The sequence below is a fragment of the Schistocerca serialis genome, chromosome 3 (genome assembly GCF_023864345.2).
Source record: "Schistocerca serialis cubense isolate TAMUIC-IGC-003099 chromosome 3, iqSchSeri2.2, whole genome shotgun sequence".
Classification (NCBI taxonomy): domain Eukaryota; kingdom Metazoa; phylum Arthropoda; class Insecta; order Orthoptera; family Acrididae; genus Schistocerca; species Schistocerca serialis.
The window spans coordinates 347,634,906-347,653,754 of NC_064640.1; the positions used below are offsets into that span (position 1 = coordinate 347,634,906).

Here is an 18,849-nt window from a genome sequence, read left to right on the forward strand (position 1 = left end):
GAAGGGAACACCAGAAGCAGGAATCGCAAGGCGAGCTTGAATCCGAAAACTGCTCATCAGTGATACAAACGCCCGTAAGAGGGAAACGTGGTGTCGAAGCCATAAAACCGGGACTGTGGAGCAACGGAAGAATGTCATTTAGTCGGATGAGTCTTGTTTCACACTTATGGTCGAGTTTACTTCCCAAAAGTGAAATATGGTGGGGGTTTTGTGATGATTCGGGATATTCCATGGGGCGCATAGTTCCTCTGCCAGGTCGCATTATTACATAGGATTATGCGACGATTTTGGCTGATCTGGTCCATCCCATGTTAGAATTCCCCGTCGGAAGTTCGAGTCCTTCCTCGGGCATGGGTGTGTGTGTGTGTGTGTGTGTGTGTGTTGTCCTTAGCGTAAGTTAGTTAAGTTAGATTAAGTGGTGTGTAAGCCTATGGACCGATGACCTCAGAAATTTGGTCCCATAGAAATTTACCAAAAATTTCCAAATTTCCCATGTTACAATGTTTGTTCCCTAATGGTAATCCTGTGTTCCAAGGCGACCGCTCTCCTTTTATCTCTCCTGGCCACTGCAGTCACCAGCTCTCGATATTATTGAGGCTATGTGATGTACTTTGAAGAGAAGGGTGCGTAATCGCTATCCATCTCCATCGTCGTTACCTGAACTTACCACTATTTTGCAGGAAGAAGACTCCTTTGAAAATCACACAGTACCTGTATTTATCCTTTTAGAGACGACTGGGACCTATTTTGAATGCCTATGGTTCTCCTACGCCGTATTAGGCATGCTAATGTGTTGTCTTTGTGGTGCGTCTATATTGTTGTCCACCCTCTGCATCTTACCAGACACTACAGAGATAATCTGACCATTGCACCGATTCCGTTATTGGTAGATAACGTACTGGTGAAGAACAGACTTCGAACAAAAACAATCTGATCTTCATTACTTTTTTCGAACACGTTTCGATATCGTTGCACCATCCTCCGTGTTTACTTGTTATACAATCTCGTTAAATTTGGTTGAAAATTGGTTTGGAAAACACACCGTTTACTGCTTGTGGCTTAGGGCAAAGTACAATTATTTTTGTATTTCTCATATTTCATTAGCGTTTAGACTGTTATAAACGGCAGTATTCTTTTTTTTTTTAATTCTCTCCTTCGATACTTGTGGTCCAGCGTAGCTTCTCAGCTTTTTGCTGATTTTTCCAATACTTGCCGCTCCCGCTTATTGTGGACAAGCAGCCTGTACAATTCCGTGGCGCTAGTTCGCTGAATTCGCTGAGAACGCCAACTTGCGATATCTAGGTGGAAACCACAGGTGCCTCTTTAATTGTCCTCCGCCTCGCTGCAAGCGGCGGCTGAGAACGCCTCATAACGAAGGTGTGACGACACAGTCGTCCGCAGGTCATTAAGGGGAGTGAAATGAGCGCTCAAAAGGCAGCCCGCATGCTAACACGCCGAAAGCGCGCCTGCCGCTTCTCACGGCTTTTACTCTCACTGGAGCAACACCTGTTCCTCAACTTTAGCCGACTTTGCGGTGTCAGACAGCCGTTCAGCTCCGCTGAGTGCGTTATGAATTGGAAGTTCGCAGGACAAACTCCAGACATTCCGCAACGCAGTGAAAAACTGGCGAGAACAGATGGAGGGGACAGAGTTGGGGAGATAAAGTAGGAAGAGGGAGGGAAAGGGGGGAAGGGATGGAGGGAGAGAGGGAGAGAGAGAGAGAGAGAGAGAGAGAGAGAGAGAGATGATCTGAAAACAACAACGTTTCGCGGGCTTACTCAAGAGCTTCACGATTTCAGTCATAAGACTATACGAAAGAAGAGAATTATGTACTTCAGTCTCCATCTAAATCTATGCTAATTCAGAGCATTCCATGCAATCGCCCCCCCCCCCCCCCCCACACACACACACACACACACACACACACACACACACACACACACACACAGCATCTGCAAACCGATATGCCTAAGTATTACAAAATGTTGATAACCTGAAGAGGTGATATAAATTTACATACCTGATGATTAGACTGATGTCCAATAATGAAAGAAAAAGTATTGAGAAAGATTACCTGTTTATGGATAAAAAAGTAAGTGATTCAGTAGGCAGTTACACATAGTGAAACGCAGTAACGTTGTACCCATTACAGCCATCGCTACCGCATGGGAAATTCACTTGAATCAACTCAAATTAGAACGTAGCTGCATCTTAAGTGACTGAGGATACGGATGGAAGCACTTAAATTGTCTCTTCACTGTGATGTTTCACTTAAGTAAAAATTTTAGGTGTTGGAAAGTAAGAAAATAAATTCCCGATAGCGTGAATAAACATTACAGTTTTCTGACATAGAAATTCCTATGGTCATATTTTCTTACGGATAAAATGGTGAAGAATGGACTTCGAACAAAAGCAATCTGATCTTCATTACTTTTTTCGAGCATTTTTCGATGTCGCTGCACCATCCTCCACAAGTCATCGTATAACAAAGGGAGCTAACATTGCACTGTAATCGAGTTCTGAGATATTCTCTGCCTCATCGGGTTGTTAGTTTAAAATAAATTGTGGCGTTCAGTCCGGAGACTGGTTTGATGCATCTTTCGATGTTAGTCTACATCGTGCTAACCTCTTCATTTGCACATAACTACTGTAACTTGCATGTGTCTGGACCTGCTTAGTGTAGCCAGTCCCTGGTCTGATTCCTTAACTGTTACCGCTCCACACTACTCTCTGTTAGCACATTAACGATTTCTTGATGTCTCAGGATATGTCTTGTCAAATGATCCCTTCTTTTACTGAAGTTGTACCACAAATTTCTTTTCTCCCCATTTAGATTAGTTACTATGGTAAGGCATGTTCTTGTTGAACCTTACATTTAAGAGAGAACGCATCTAAACATAATCACCTGACATCCATAACAGTGTTACAATCAATCCTCACAAAAACAAACGTGATTGAAACATTTAAATACATACAAATTATTATTAGTTTTGGACTTCAAGATACATCAAATGCTATTACGCCAATACATGATCCTTTAGAGACACATTAAAAGTCCTTTCCTGAAACTTGCCATTCTCCTGGTTGCAACTGAAGCTTTCGGAGGATTACCACCAATCTTTCCTCCCGCGAACGTTTACTGGCCGGAAAAGGAGAAAGGGGAAACGACAGTGGTACACAAAGTACCCTCCACAAGCCACCATACAAGAAAAGCGAGAAGTTAATTTTGTACTGTCATCCAGTTCTGGGCTATGTTTTAAATTTCAGGTCTGTAACTCACCCGGTTGTTAGTTTAAAATCAAATGCAAAGTTTGTACCACATAGACAGACAGACAAGAAAGAGATCTAATAAAAAGGTTGTACAATATTTTCTACAAAACCGGCATTTACTCTGTTTGGATTAAAAAGAGGACAACATTTTACTTTGGTAAATGGACATAAAATAAGTCAGCAATCAATGTAAGTAACCGTCAAGATTTCCCCAAACCAAAATACCACAATAGTGTCCAGGCGTATAAAAAATTCATTTTAAGGTTTTCGCAACCGTTCCGAAATGCTGGAAATCTTCTTCGTAAGACAGTACAAGTTCGATAAAGAAAAACCACTCTACACGGTACCAGTCTTTAAGTAGGCTAAGAAATTCACTGGTCGCAAGACAAATTGCTTGCTTTTATTCCTTTCTTCCTATCTCAGAAGAGCAAGATTTGAACATAACGTCCAGTCGACGATGAGATGGTTAGAGGGGGAACAAATTGTTCAAATGGCTCTAAGCACTGTGGGACTTAACATCCGAGGTCATCAGTCCTCTAGACTTAGAACTACTTAAACCTAACTAACCTATGGACATCACGCACATCCATGCCCGAGGTAGGATTCGAACCTGCGACCGTAGCAACAGCATGAGAGGGAACACAGGCACGGATTGTACTATGATGGGAAGATAAATCGGCCTTGCTTTGCATGATTTAATGATTATTGGAGACACGGGAAACCAAAACTTAGATGGCTGAATGGCGTCTCTAAATAGAGACGTCCGCCCATGTCTACGCCAGAACAGGGACAGGCATGTTTGCAGCGATATCGAGACTCAGTCTTGTATGTATGCTCATTATACACGATTCAGTCTAATTGCTAAGACCACCGCCCAGAGAACAGTGCGGTCGTTTTTGTAACGCGGAAACGGAGCAATTTATCTGACGTCCAGAACGGGATAACCACTGACTTTCAGGCCAAGGTTGGAAGCATTTCCGGAACTGCTAAGTTCCTAAATTGTTGGTGCGCCGCCTTGGTTAAAGTATACCATGCATAGGAAAATGGCGCTATCCAAAACCGGTGCCGAGGTAACTGTGGTGCACCTCGGGCTATAGATGACAGGGGTGGAAGACTGTTAAGGAGATGCGTATGGGCAAACAGACGTGCAGCTGTTGAGCAACTGGCTGTTCACACGAACTGAGGGGTTATCGACAGTGTCTACTCAACCACCGTTCAGGGAACATTCGTGTGTTTGGGCACCTGCAGCAGACATCTGGTTCGTGCGCCCGTGCTGACTGCTGTTCTTCGGCGACAAAGGCTAGAATTTGCACCCCAATACCGTAACTGGACGTCCATTGAGTAGTGACAGGTGACCTTTTAAGATGAATCATGTTGTATGCTCCGTCAGACAGATGGCCGTTGGCGTGTAAGGCGTGAAACGTCTGAAAGCAAACACCCTGTAACAATCGTTGGAAGAGTCCAGCCCGGAGGAAAGAGCGCTATGGTCTGGGGAATGTTTTCGTGGTATACCCTGAGCGATAGCGCCATTCTGGAAGGCACAATGAATCGAAGCGACTATGTGTCTATCTTTGGGGACAATGTTGACGCTTACATACAGTTTGTTCCTCCTCTGCAGGGTGGCATCTACCAGCAGGACAATGCATCGTGTCACACAGTTCGCAGTGTACGTGTGTGGTTTGAAGATCACCAGGATGAGTTTACCGTACTGATCACCAGAGTCCCCGGATTTATGCCCAATCGAGAATCTGTGGGACCACTTCGAACCAGCTGTTCGCACTATGGATCGTCTATCGAGAAACATAACGCATCTGGCCACAGCACGGGAGTCAGCATCGCTCCACGTACCTTTCGGTACCTTCCAGAACCATACTGACACTCTTCTTGCACGTCTCGCAGCGGTGCGCGCTGCAAAAGATTCAGGCTTTTGACAGGTGGCCACATTAACGTGAGTGGACAGAGTAGACGGATTCTGTTTCAGATTACACGATGACTCTTTTCACAAATTAGTACGGTTGGAATTTGATGGATAGTACATTTGCTGGAACATATTGGCAATCAATCGGTCGAGTGACATGCGATCCTGGTGCGAACAGGCATGTTTTATTAACATACGGAGCGCATACGTTGATGCTTTGAGGAAAATTAACGTCTAAATGTACAGACATACAGTATGTTAAACACGCATGCAGCTTCTCAGAACGGCAGATGGTCGAGACTTATTTGATGGACGAGAATGAATGTTAATATCATGGTGCACTGGTGGATGAATTCTTGCAAGTGAAGATACTGACCACGCGGTCTGACGAGAGAGGGCCGCGGGTGTGAAATCTATGTGTGTCTGTGTGTGATACGTTAGGCAGATGCAGATGCACAAGGCAGGAAGGACTTAATATAAAATTCGTCTGCCAATAAAAATCTTGATCTATCTGACAGCGCTGAACGTCTATCTAGCAGCAAGGACTAGCAATGCTTCGTACGAACAGTTTTCTAGTCGAGGAAGGGACTTTGTTTCTTATAACAAGGTGTATCTTCGTTTTCACACGTTTGGTAGTTAATTGTTTTGCTACATGACTCGTAATTAAGTTCCATCTTCTTGTATGAAGCTTCTGACATCCTGTCAAAGAAGAATGCTCTCACTTCATTGTTATCCTGAATATATGGACATTAGTTTGGCAACATGATGGAGTTAACATGAGCTCTAGTTGTGATGTAACAAGTTAGCGAATACCGAAATTCTCTGAACGGGAGAACGACTGTTGGAGTAACGTTTATCAGTAACAAAGTTCACAGAATAGTACTGTATTACCGTTGTGTAGGTAAATGGTAAGCGTTATGAGTGGTATATGTAAGTTTGCGAAGAGAGCTTCTCACTTGTACTGCTAACATTAACTCCCAGAAGGAGAACTCCACGGCAATTAGAATAATGTAGACTTACTGTTGTGAGAACGGCTGAACGGTTTATTGAAGCTGCTGGTGTGAAATTTGATGATTAAAGTGGTAGTCTTTGAAATGGTATGACCATAACTAAATCATTTTTGTCTCTCTGAATGTTACACGTAAAATAAACGTAACGAAAGTGATAAGTAACCTGTCGTTCCATTCTCAATTAAATGTAGTTACACGTTTGCATGATTTCATTTTCTTTTTCACCAGAAGTTGGGTGTAGTAGCACTTCGTTTATATATTTATGATTCATTTTTTAAAACAGCTTTTCGTCAGTGTGCAAAAGATAAGGCTGTCTGTACGATGTAAGAAGTAAAATAATTGAAGTTAGAGTTCGCTGGGACGGTTATGGACAGAGGCTTGTACTTGATTGATGCTTTTTATCTCTTGCGTCATTTCTGAAAATTTATACCAACAACCCCAATGCGCAACGTTAAAGAGCAGCGAGCACTAGCGTAAGTGTAATAGCAGTCATCCGTTTGCAACATGTCACATTTACATGTGTAAATAATGCTGTTATCTTACGCGTGCACAGTGGCTCCTAAATGCTGTTGAATAAGCAGCGCATGACGCACAGAAACGAAACGAGAACGGACAGATGGCGTCAACGACGATAACATGGCCACTAATTCTGCAGCTAACGTTAGCCGCCTGGACAGTGTGATTCAGACTGGTCTGATATGGGAGCCACAGCTGCATGTCATTCTACTAGCTGAAAATGTAGCCTAATTCGCACCTGTGACCTTCAAAGTTCGTACTGTCGTTATTAAATTGCTAAGGGCACAGGGTGAAAGATTAGACTTCAACGGGCAGTCAACGATGAAGTCATCAGAAGAGAAGCACAAGCTTCCTTTTGAAAGGAACCATCCCAGCGTTCACTTTAATCGATTTATGGACTTAAACCTAAATACGGTTGGCAACGCAAGAGATTAGAACAGTGCTACTCCCGCATGTAGGTCCTCTGCACTAACCACTGCATCATCTCACTCCGTGAACAATTCTGGAAACGTTACGTAAACTTACAGTCACAGCAGGAGGCGGTAACTGCATGAGTCACTAGTCTGTTGTGGGGCTACCGAGAGGATAGTGCGACGCATTTCAGTACCGCGCCATTGTCACACACTATGTATCAAGGAGACATTCCGTCAATTACCCATTATGAAGAGCCGTTGCGTAAAACAAAGCTTTCACAGACGGTGCCGTCGTCCACACAGAGGCGGTTCTATCGTGAAAGGCGTTAAGGCGCTCGGGACTTGGTGTTCCGTGCTAAGAGTTGAAGCTGAAGCCAAACCAAAACAAAAGCAGCGTGGTGTTCTTGAGAAGAGTAATAGCATTGTCAACACATCACACGAGAGAAAATGCTCCAATGTTCTGAGTCGAGAGTTTCAAGTTACACAGTTCAGTACGGCATCTGAATATAATTTTAGGACAGACAGCTGCCAAATTACTATTGAAAGAATTGTGGGGAAAAACAGTTTGTCTAAGATATCTAAAATTTACAAGAAACTCTTACGAATTATTTTTTTGTTCTGCTACCTCTATTGACGGTAGAATCACCAAAAAAAGCTCTGTTCACAGAGGATCAGCGTGAATTGCGTTTACTATCTATGATAACATAATGCCACACTATTACTACCGGTATCATTAATGTTTAACCTGCAGGTGAAACGATATCACAAAGAGCAAACTGAAACATACACTACAATGACATGGATAATCAGAACTTCACCTAAAAACGTTCAAAGGAGGTAGCATGTACCAAAACAAGGAAAAAAGTAAACATGGGCTCTAAAATAAGTTAAGAGCTATACGGTCTTGTTCATCTTCACTACTGTGGCACACATGTCTTCTACCGAAAGCTCTTTGCCTTCCGTTTTCTGAGAGGCAGTACTATGGACCAAAACAAGAGAAACAATGTCCAGTAAACATGGGCTCTATAGCGCATACCTTAAGAGCTATTAGCGCTTGTTCATCTTAGCTACTGACCAAGTGCTCATAGCTCAAAGGTATTAATTTTAGTGCCCATCATTACTAGATACTTTTTTATTGTTTTGGTCCATAAAGTCTGCTCCCAAGTATAGAAAGCAAAGATCTTGCAGTGGAAGACCTGTGTTTCACAGTATCGAAGATGAACAAGAGTTTAGAGTGCTTGAGGTAAGCATTTTGCATCCCATGTTTACTAGAATTTTTCTTGTTCGGGCCATAATATCACGGTAATTGAAGAAAGCTTCACAAACCAAGAACGCTAAAAATGCATTTTTTTTTTTTTTTTTTTTTTTGCATGATCGGTTTCGACAGACCTATGCTGTCATCATCGGATCTTCATGGTAGTGGGGTGTACATATCCTGTATAAAGCTACTTGTAACACTGATGGATAATATTTTATAAAAATTCAAAAGCATAAGATCCGATGATGACAGCATATATACAGGAATATATCCATACTATTACCTCTGAAAGTTTGTAGGTGGAGTTCTTGTTCACCCTGTACATAATGACGGAAAGAGGGAGTGTTACACCATGAGCCATTTGACCGAGAGCTACCAGGCTTGTAGTACAATATTTCCATGCCTGTAGGATATCTTGATTAAAAGTTCATTCTTATTTGAGTTTATTTTCAGTACGGAAAGAATCCAGTCGTATGGTGTGATCATATGATGGATATTTGTGTTTCTAACATCTGGAATTTTTCGGCTGGAGATCGCAACACAATATGGAGGACGTGCAAGTGTACATTATCACCATCTGTCGGACTTCGAGAAAGCTCGAATCAAGGCATGAAGAATATGGAATATTATAACGATAGATCGCACTGGGGGCTATTGTTCAATGACTGCAGAACTTACAGTGAGGGAGATACGATATTGCAGTCCATGTGTTATTCCAAATTACGATGTAGCGTTCCTTTGAACATACATGCATATTCAAACAAACATTGCATCGTAATTCGGAATAACACAGCCACTGCAGTACCATATTTATCCTCCGACACCGGGCAAACGACTTTAAAGTAAAATGTCTCCCCTGTACGGGAATATACATAATGGATGTACGAGTACACGTTGAAGACACGTGGTTGATGAGATATATAAGTTTTAGTCTGGTCGCAAGTCGTGCTCGGGTAGCCTACTGGTAAGGCTCCCGCATGCGATGAGAGGTAAATCGGGATTCGAGTCCCGGTACGGCACAAATTTTCATTGTCGTCGTTCCATTATACAGTTGCTGGTTGTTCATATTCGCAATTCCGAATACGCTTGATGTATTTTGATGAGGAGGTGGACTCAGAGCAATAGCGCGGTAGAAAAGTGGTCAGAAGGTCCACATCACGAAAATATCGTAGGATAGTTCCACCGGTTCTGACGAACAGACGAGTGATAACAGCTGAAATCTGGGCGTTACACGTAGAGCGTCACCACGACCCATTAGAGAACATATTCCTTGAAGCTGGGTTAAGATCACACACTGCCATGTGTCGTTTCTTGCTGACAGCAGACCACAGACTTCAACTGGGACACGGAGTGGTATTCTATAGATTTCAGCGACGAATCTCGCTTCTGTTTGCGGCATTCAAATCAAAGCTAATTTTCCGTAGAAAATTTGGTAAAAGGTGGCATGAAACAGCGATTCTCGAGACTCATACCATTCCAACTACTGGAATCATGGCGTGGGAAGCTACTGGATGTAAAAACAGGATTTATTTGGTAACTATGAAAGGAAGCTGAATTTACGCCATTATGTGGCACGAATGGTACACATAATCACAGTATCAAATGGAATATTACGGCCGGGTAATGCAGCCTACACTGCAGTTTACACCACAGTCGCCTTGAGGACTGTACGGATCCTTGACTGATCTGCACAGCCCGTGATTTGTCACCCGTAGATCACGCCTGGGATGCGATGGATGACGTAAACTTTAATACCAGTCTCCAGCCAGCAATCTTCACCACCTGATACAGAGTATGTTTCAAGCATGGCAGCGAATTCAAAAAATGGTTCAAATGGCTATAAGCACTATGGGACTCAACTTCTGAGGTCATCAGTCCCCTAGACTTAGAACTACTCAAACCTAACTAACCTAAGGACATCACACACATCCATGCCCGAGGCAGGATTCGAACTTGTGACCGCAGCAGCAGCAGCGAGGTTCCGGACTGAAGCGCCTAGAACCGCTCGGCCACAGCCGCCGGCTCAGAGAATTCATCATGATGACAATTCGAAGCTGTTCGCTATCATGCCACAACGAATACAACGCAAACGCAGACACGCGTTATATCAGTGTACTTGTCTTTTCACGAGATTTCGACTGACGCTAAAAAAAGTCATTCCATTAGAAAATACTTGTTTCAATATGTCACTTAATATAAGAGAAAAGAATATTATTCGTACAACAAAATTATGTCCCCCTGGAAACTATCATTTTCTGAAAACCTCGTTTCGAAATGTTGAGCCGCTGCATCATAATATATCTAAAGTAATAGAACTGGCTGAAAAGTCTTCCGAATTCTTTTATATGAAAACTCTTAAGGCTTCTTAAATAAAACAGACTCTATTAACATTCTGCATCCTTCCTCCTTGTGTCTACATACTTACTTCCCAACCTAGTCACCCTGGCACCAAACACATTTCTCCCAACTAGAGACCAGTTTCTTGGTACCGTTTTTGTAGAATGCTTGTACCTGTTGATGGAACCAAAATCTCACCTGTGCTTGCACCCTTCATGTGAAGTCCTCAAGTCTTCGGAGGAGTTCCTTAAGTTTTCGATATGGATGGAAATATAATGGGGCAAAGCCGGGACTGTATGGAGGATGGTCAATGACTCTGAAGGCGAGGCGTCGGACTGTTGCAGATGCCGCAGTGCTCGTGTATGGTCTGCAGAAAGAGAAGAGGCTCCATGTGTGAACGAACTTTGAGAATTCGAAACTCGATTAAAGCAAGCTGTTTCTCAAGCACCGACACTATTACTTTACACACCCTCGTGTTAGACGATACAATTCTGAGCCCTCTAGAGGCAGTGCGCCGCTAATATGTAGTCAGGAGGAATAAAGATGCAGAATGTTGATAATATTTGTTTTATTTTAAAACTTTTAAGAGCTTTTACACAAAAATTGGAGGCATTATCTTTCAGCACGCCCTCGTAATTAACGTACATTTTCTAATATTTTTAAAACTCCTAGAACAGCCATAGTTTAAGTCTGCTTCCTATTAGCTATGTATGAAACACAACTCCAACATCGAAACGCGTGATATTAGATAACTAAATTTATCGCAGCAAGAGAATATAAATCATCGGCTATTATGGGTGTACGTCCTAAATTGAAGATCCTATTAAAGGTAAAAGTATTTTCCAGTGGCGGCTCAAATTCTTATAATTTTCCAAGAGTTCCCTTCGAATTAGATTATCCAAATACGCTCCAGCATGCTACTCAGAACTGTATTGGGTCCTACCTTATCCACCATATTCTCTCCTTCAGAGTTTCTAGTCTTGCCCAGTTAGCAGGAGACTGACGTAGGTCAGAGGCAGTGGAATGTTGAAGGTCGTATGTGAAATATGCTAATAATACTAGCTTGGAATGCCACTAGGTTGGTATGTGGTGCCAATTGCTATCCCGCCAACAACAAAAATTGCGCTCTGTTTGTTCTTCGACAGCCACCTATCGACCCTAAATGAAGCGAATAATACCACAGACGCTTCTCGGATTCAAAGAATCTGCTCATATTCGTGACGAGTGAGGTTCGTATCCTCCTCGACCATACTGATGTAGGCTTTCCATCGATTCCCTAAATCTATTCGGCCACTGACAGTGCGGTTCCTTAAAGGAACGTGGTCGCATCCTTCGGCAAATGTTCGAGGGCTCTCTGTCTCTCATGAATACGATGTCGATGTCGAAGAGGTTTTAACTCAGATCATCAGGTCATCCTTCTTTCCACCCAAGTGTGCGACGCAAAGTTTTACCCCAGCTCAGACTGCTTCGCGTTGATGACTGTGCAGAGCGGAGTGTTGCCATCAGGACGGTTAATATCTGAAGATGCTTTCGACTGAAGAGCGAATGTAGTACTGTTTGGTCTCTTTTATTTGGCGCGTTCTATCTGTGCACCAGTCCCTAACGGTCGCTGTGTCCGCTACAGGCGACGCTGCATACGCAGTGCTATGCTTGACATAGGACATAGCCGATAACAATCGGTAAGCCCATTCCTGGAACGGCTTTCGGTGCGCATCGCTATTTCTATTTTAATACTGAATCGCTGGCAGAAATCGTTCCTCATACGTTCGCCGCACTGCATCCCTACATCGCTTGCGTTTCTGCATGTGTGTGACTGGTGCACTGCAGCAAACGCGGGAAAACGGTGGCTGTAACGACGATCGTGCCGTATGACCAGTCAGCTATGAAAACTAAGCGGGCGAGAGCACGGCATTGTGCTCACAGAAAGTGCGGATCTGGCTGCCAACATGCTAGACGCGGTCGTCGCTTCTGGGAAAATGTCCACTTTGACGCCAGCTCGCCTCTTTCAACAATCGAAGTTTTATATTCTGGTTTCTAAACCTCTTGAGTGTTCCAGACTGATGGCAGCAAATTCTAAACGTGCCCCAAGTGAGGAATGCAGTACTGAAATGTTAGTACATGGAAAAACGGCAATATGAGAGCGATTTAAGGTGATAGAAAGAAAAGCATGGAACTGGTGAATTCCACTGATAGAGGATTGATGTTCACGTTTACAGGATTCTAAAACGAGAACTACTTCACAGTGGAGTGCGCTATGGAATAAAGCTTCGTGGCCAACTCAACTGCCCTTCCGCTGGTAATGCATTATCACTTCATTTCTCACGGACAAAAGCGAAAAATTCACTCCGCTGAAATTTTTACTATCTTTAGAAAGTCCTTGTGGGATTTTTGGGCTAACCTTGAAAGATTGCGTTAGGCATCGATACAGTAGTGCCCTCATGTTGCCCACCTCTGTTTGACTTCCAAGGCCACAAGCTGATTTTATTTATGGTAATTGTTTGTGCTGACACTGAGTCTGGTGGAGATGAATTTCCCATATTGTAACTTTCATTAAATGTAATACGCAGAGGGTAATGTATACAGGTTTTTTTCCACCGTGTACAAACGCTAGGGATTGATCGTTAAAAGGATACGGAACAAAAAAGGTCTAATGAACATATGTCCGGAAATACGTGGTTTCCATGCTAGAGGCCATTTATTCAGTCATACTTTGTTACAGAGACTCCGGTCTAATACGCGCTCTACCACGCTGCCACAGCTACAGTATGCATGGTCTTCTCCTAAAGGTGGTACTGTTCCTCATACATCATGCCCTAACGTCCTCTCCTGCCATAGTAGTTGGCAATGTTCAGTCCAATTAACTTCTCTTATAGTGGATGTGATACAGCGTTGTACACAATGGTTCCGTATTCGAATCGAGAGCTTGCCCACGTGGTGCTCACTTACGGAGAGGGAAATGGCTACTGGGGGTGGGCAGCAAGGTTGAATCGGGAGACCTATCCCCGCCGACAACAACCAGAGCATTCAATGTTTGCAACAGTGTTTAGCCGTTTGTCTGCGACAGGGTCATTTCAGGAAAGAGCAAATCATGAAGGACGTACCCGAAATGTTCGGACACCAGACCTGGAGGAAAATGTGATTAACACTGTGGAAGGCGACCGCCGTGTCAGTACCAGGCAGCAAGCCCGCCACTACAGGGTAAGCCAGACGACCGTGTGGAACATTCTCCATGACAATTGTTACTACCCTTATCACTTACAGCGTGTGCAGGTCTTACTAGCGACAGACTTTCCAGTCGGGAGCAGTTTTATCATTGGTTTCTTCACAAGTCAACCACGATTCCGGGATTTGTGTCAACCATCCTACTCACAGATGAGGCCACCTTTACGCGGAGTGGTATCTCCAGCTTTCATTATAGTCATCTGTGGCATAGTATACACAACCCCCATGGTATGGTGACAGCGAGTCTTGAGCACTGGTGCAGCCTGAATGTGTGGGCCGGGATAACTGGCGACCGTATTTTGGGACCAGTCTTACTTCCACGTCGCCTAACAGGCCGGAACTATCGGTGTTTCTTGCGGGTGACTGTCTCCCCTGATGGAAGAGGTGTCATTGATGATTCAAAGGGTTGTGTGACTGCTACATGATACTGATCAAGCCCACTTCGTCGTTAACGCCCGGATGCACCTCAATCGTGTCTTCCCTGGTCGACGGATCGGACGAGGGGGTCCTGTTGCTTGGCCTGCTCGTTCACTGGATCTCAACCTGTTGTGTACATAGTTCCGCGTAGTCAGCGCGTACACAACTTTCCCACTAGAGCGCGCCCCGCTAAGCACAACAGTGCAGGCGCAGCGGTCGTCCGTCTCCGCACTACGAGATGGCGCCGCCTTAGAGACGGACCAAATTCTGCTTCCGCCGATCCGCGTATTAATATGTAACGCAGCCAATGATATTGCTGATAACGTAGAACCTTTTCTCCTCGCGGATCACACTCGCGCAATGATACCTGAACGCGCGAGGTATTATAACGAGTATACAGACCTCCTATCAGTCAGTCTGCATTTGTCTGTACCAGTCTGCATTAGTGGCTCTGAACACTATAGGACTTAACATCTATGGCCATCAGTCCCTCTGCATTAGTCTGTACCAGTCTATAGTCAAGTTTCAGTCTGCACCTAAGAAGATTATCATATTCCTGTACATAGCCCATAGCCATGAAGAGAAATGTATAGACACTTTGTCAAGTATCAGAGATATGTGACAATAAGGTTAACGTACCAAGACCAAAGGAAACTTCAGATTGTCAATTGTAAACAGCATCCAGAATCAAGTTACGTAATGTCTATGCTTTTTATTATTTTAATAAATGTGTGTGAAAATTAATCAAGTTCTGTTTAAAGTTGGTCACCGTCAATCTGCTACTCTAAGCGTGCAAGTGGCATTTCTATCGTCTGACCTAACGGCAGAAGATAAACACGCCACGATAAGACCACGAGACATATTGCTGACACTCGCCTACTTCGTTAGAGCGACAAGTCAAGTAATCTGATGGTGTGTGTACCGAAGGTCTTACAGTACGCACACCACGCAACCCGTGCGATTTCTGGTTATGGCACCATCGTGTATCGTGTATTCAGAGCCCCTTCCAGATGTGGAGACAATGAAGCAGCGTATTCATGCTGTATTTGACACTGTTCGGATGCACCCTGGCCGATGTAAACGTGTGAGACAAAACATGCTACGGTGCGTACACGCATGCGTTGAGGCACATGGACACCATTTTCAACACATACTGCAACTGTGACTGATGGTACAGCGCGTATTAGCCTGCAGTCTCTATAAGAATATATGACTGAGTAAATGGTCTCTGCCGGCCGAAGTGGCCGTGCGGTTAAAGGCGCTGCAGTCTGGAACCGCAAGACCGCTACGGTCGCAGGTTCGAATCCTGCCTCGAGCATGGATGTTTGTGATGTCCTTAGGTTAGTTAGGTTTAACTAGTTCTAAGTTCTAGGGGACTAATGACCTCAGCAGTTGAGTCCCATAGTGCTCAGAGCCATTTGAACCAAATGGTCTCTGGCATGGAAACCGTGCATTTCCGGAAGTAAGTTCATTAGACCTTCTTTGTTCCGTATCCTCTCATCGACTAATACCTCGAATTTGTACACAGTGGAAAAAATTGCCCTGTATAAACAGCAGGGAAAAGTATTCAGCTATAAGATTTGTAGTGAGCCTTTGCTCCGTCACCAACGATTAAGCATCTAGGGGCAACGTTTACAAAGTATTATGAAGTGGATCGAAAACAGCAAATTACGAAGGCTAACGTCCCACTGACATTAAGGTCATCAAAGAGGAAGGGGTGTGAGCATTAATTCAGTGGGGCAAAGATGGTGAATAAAGAGGTAACGGAATTATCAAAGGAACCATTTCGCCTTAATGACTTAGGGAAATCACGATAAACATAGTCTGTCTGACGGTCTGGTAAGTGTGTTTTAAAAACTGTCACTTCAGTTTGCTGGCGGTATATGACAGGGAGACTTGGATTTATTGTAAGAATTCTGTAAAAGTGTAATGTACCTGCAAGAGTGCCATACTCGTGAACGAAGTTTTCTGCGATACTACTCGACAAACACAAACACAAACACAAACACACACACACACACACACACACACACACACACACACACACACACACACGAACACCGCGATTATTCTTTCCTTGCACACATAAGCAGATGAAACACTCAGGCAGGGTTGGTTGGTTGGTAGGCTGGCTGGTTGGTTCGTTGTGGGGACAAGGGACTAAACAGAGAGGTCTTCAGTCCGTTGGTCAAGAATTAGTTCATCTGGAGTTAATGATATCAACTGGAAACTTGACTGAATTATGAAAGTACCTAGGAGTGGTAAAAGCAAGGTATTGAAGGCAATATTGATGCCGCTGATGAGAAATACTTTAAAAACATGTAAAAGTGCGTGGATCAGGTCATTATACAAGTGAGAGACTAGACGAGAATTCCCTCAGTGCTCATTTGTGGCGAGAGGACCTCACCTGCACTAATCCCCCGTAAACCCGATGTAAATGGTCAAGGATGGTCAGTTACCCATGAAACGACGTTTCTTTTTTCGGGCGGGATGGCGCACTACGCGTTATACATTACACGTCGTAAACACGTTCAACTGTGTACAAGTAAATGGAAAGCTAAATTGGAACAATGGACGTACGACTAAAAGCTTGCGTAGTTTAATTTAATTGTTGCCGACGCGTACGGTATGACAGCGGGGGCAATTAACCGGGTGGCGGGGGAGGGGGGGGGGGGGGGGCGCAGGAGCATTGACTCTGCCTGCATGTTCCTGTTCCTCTTCTGTAGTGATTTTGCTAGGCAGTGGCCTCTCGGTTAGCGATTGCACGCAGTTTTAGGTCGCGGTCAATCTGTGAGACATCAAAACTAGATCGAGCTGGAGCCCGCCTGTCTAAATTTTTAAAATATTGTAAACATGGAGCGAAAATATGCATGGTCACCAGTTTTTAGTTAAAATATGCAAAAACCGGTGAAAAGCAACCAAATATGCAAATGCATATAATCTGGTCTGTAGTTATAATGTTCTGGATAATCTGTGTATACTTCAATGCGTAGGTTGCCCACCTCGGTTGCTGCTGGGTCAGTGCGGCAAGTTGCTAACCAAAGTCGCCCAGGCTCGATTCACAAGTGGATCGAAGATTTTCTCCACTCGGGGACTGAGTGTTGTGTGGTCCTTATCTTCGTACTGTCATAATTAAGATAGAAATCACGTGCGTGGGATCACATGACAAGTCTGAGCCTATGTAACTTCGTACCAGGGTATGGCTTGACTAATGAATCTTCTGAACCGTCGTTAACACACTGTCGTATTGTCTTTCCACTGCTGAGATGGCTGTATGGGCACGTCCCGAAAGCCAATATTAAGAAACTTATAGATTCCATTAGACTTTGTCCAGAGTGAGAGATTTAAAACAGAAAGGAGAATCACTCAAGATGATTCCATATAGTAAAAAACTGTTTCTAGCAGCTATGGAGGAAGTTTCCAGGTTCTTTAACGTGGAAGTCGAAGATGGATTACACACTGATGGGAAATACTGAACCACCTTTGTTTTTCTGATGATATTGTACTGTTTTCCTCTTGTGCAGATAAACAATGAATTAAAGAACCAAGCTGATAAAATCTGAAAGAAGGAATGAAAAGCAGTTACAATAATACTAAAACAGTTTACAATAAATGGAGCAGAAAATAGCACGCATTAACAATGAAGTCGTAGAACCGGCTGATGAGTTCTTGTATTGTTAGGGAAGTGACTCGTAGCCAAGTGTGGAAACCATACAGGAAGTGAGATTTTATCAGTGAGTAATGGATACACACAAGTTAAGAGTTACTGAGAGGGACAGGAAAACAAATAGGCAGATTTACTTTTTCTATTTGGCCTCCAGAGTTTGTACTCTATTTAGACGGCTAAAACACGTATTTTTGATTTGTATACTTAATCATAGTAAGAGAACACATAAATGAATATTTACGGAAATAAAATCTCAAGCTGTCACTATTTTGTCCACAGTAAATTTTTAACAACTAGGCGTTAATTAGACGTTTATGAGTTATCGATTCACACTGCTTCTTAAATGTAATCATAATCGATATACACAAATGGAAACATGAATACGATTAAAACGTGCTGACGTTTTGCTACACTCTCAGAGAAAACAACTACTATTTTATAAAGTCAAATGGGGAGAAAAGGGAAGAAGCTGACTGAGGAAGGTCGTATCGATATATCGGTAGAAAACATGGAGGCGCAAACATGAATGCGTATAGGCGTCGACGTTAATGCGCTGAAGTCTAGAGACAGCAGTGGGTATCGAGTGGTTCCTGCAGCTGCCGCCACCGATGGTGATAGCTTAGAACCTTGTCACCATCAGACCCAAATGAATAGTGAATCATTTTTAACCCTTGAAATGTGAGTTTGAGTATGAATTTTGGAAGAGAGCATTGTAATAATGACGAGGCGAAAATCCGAAGGACTGGCACAGAAAAGAGAATAACTAATATGAAAAAGTATGTTTTATGCAATAACTCGTCAATGGAAAAGTTGTGTATTTC

General features: G+C 43.4%; 1 protein-coding gene across 5 annotated transcripts in view; it reads right to left on the minus strand.

The window, feature by feature from the left end:
* LOC126470158 (protein O-linked-mannose beta-1,2-N-acetylglucosaminyltransferase 1-like) overlaps positions 1-18,849 on the minus strand; it is a 2,280,325-nt gene that overhangs the window by 1,832,149 nt on the left and 429,327 nt on the right. The gene's annotated exons all lie outside the window — the stretch shown is intronic.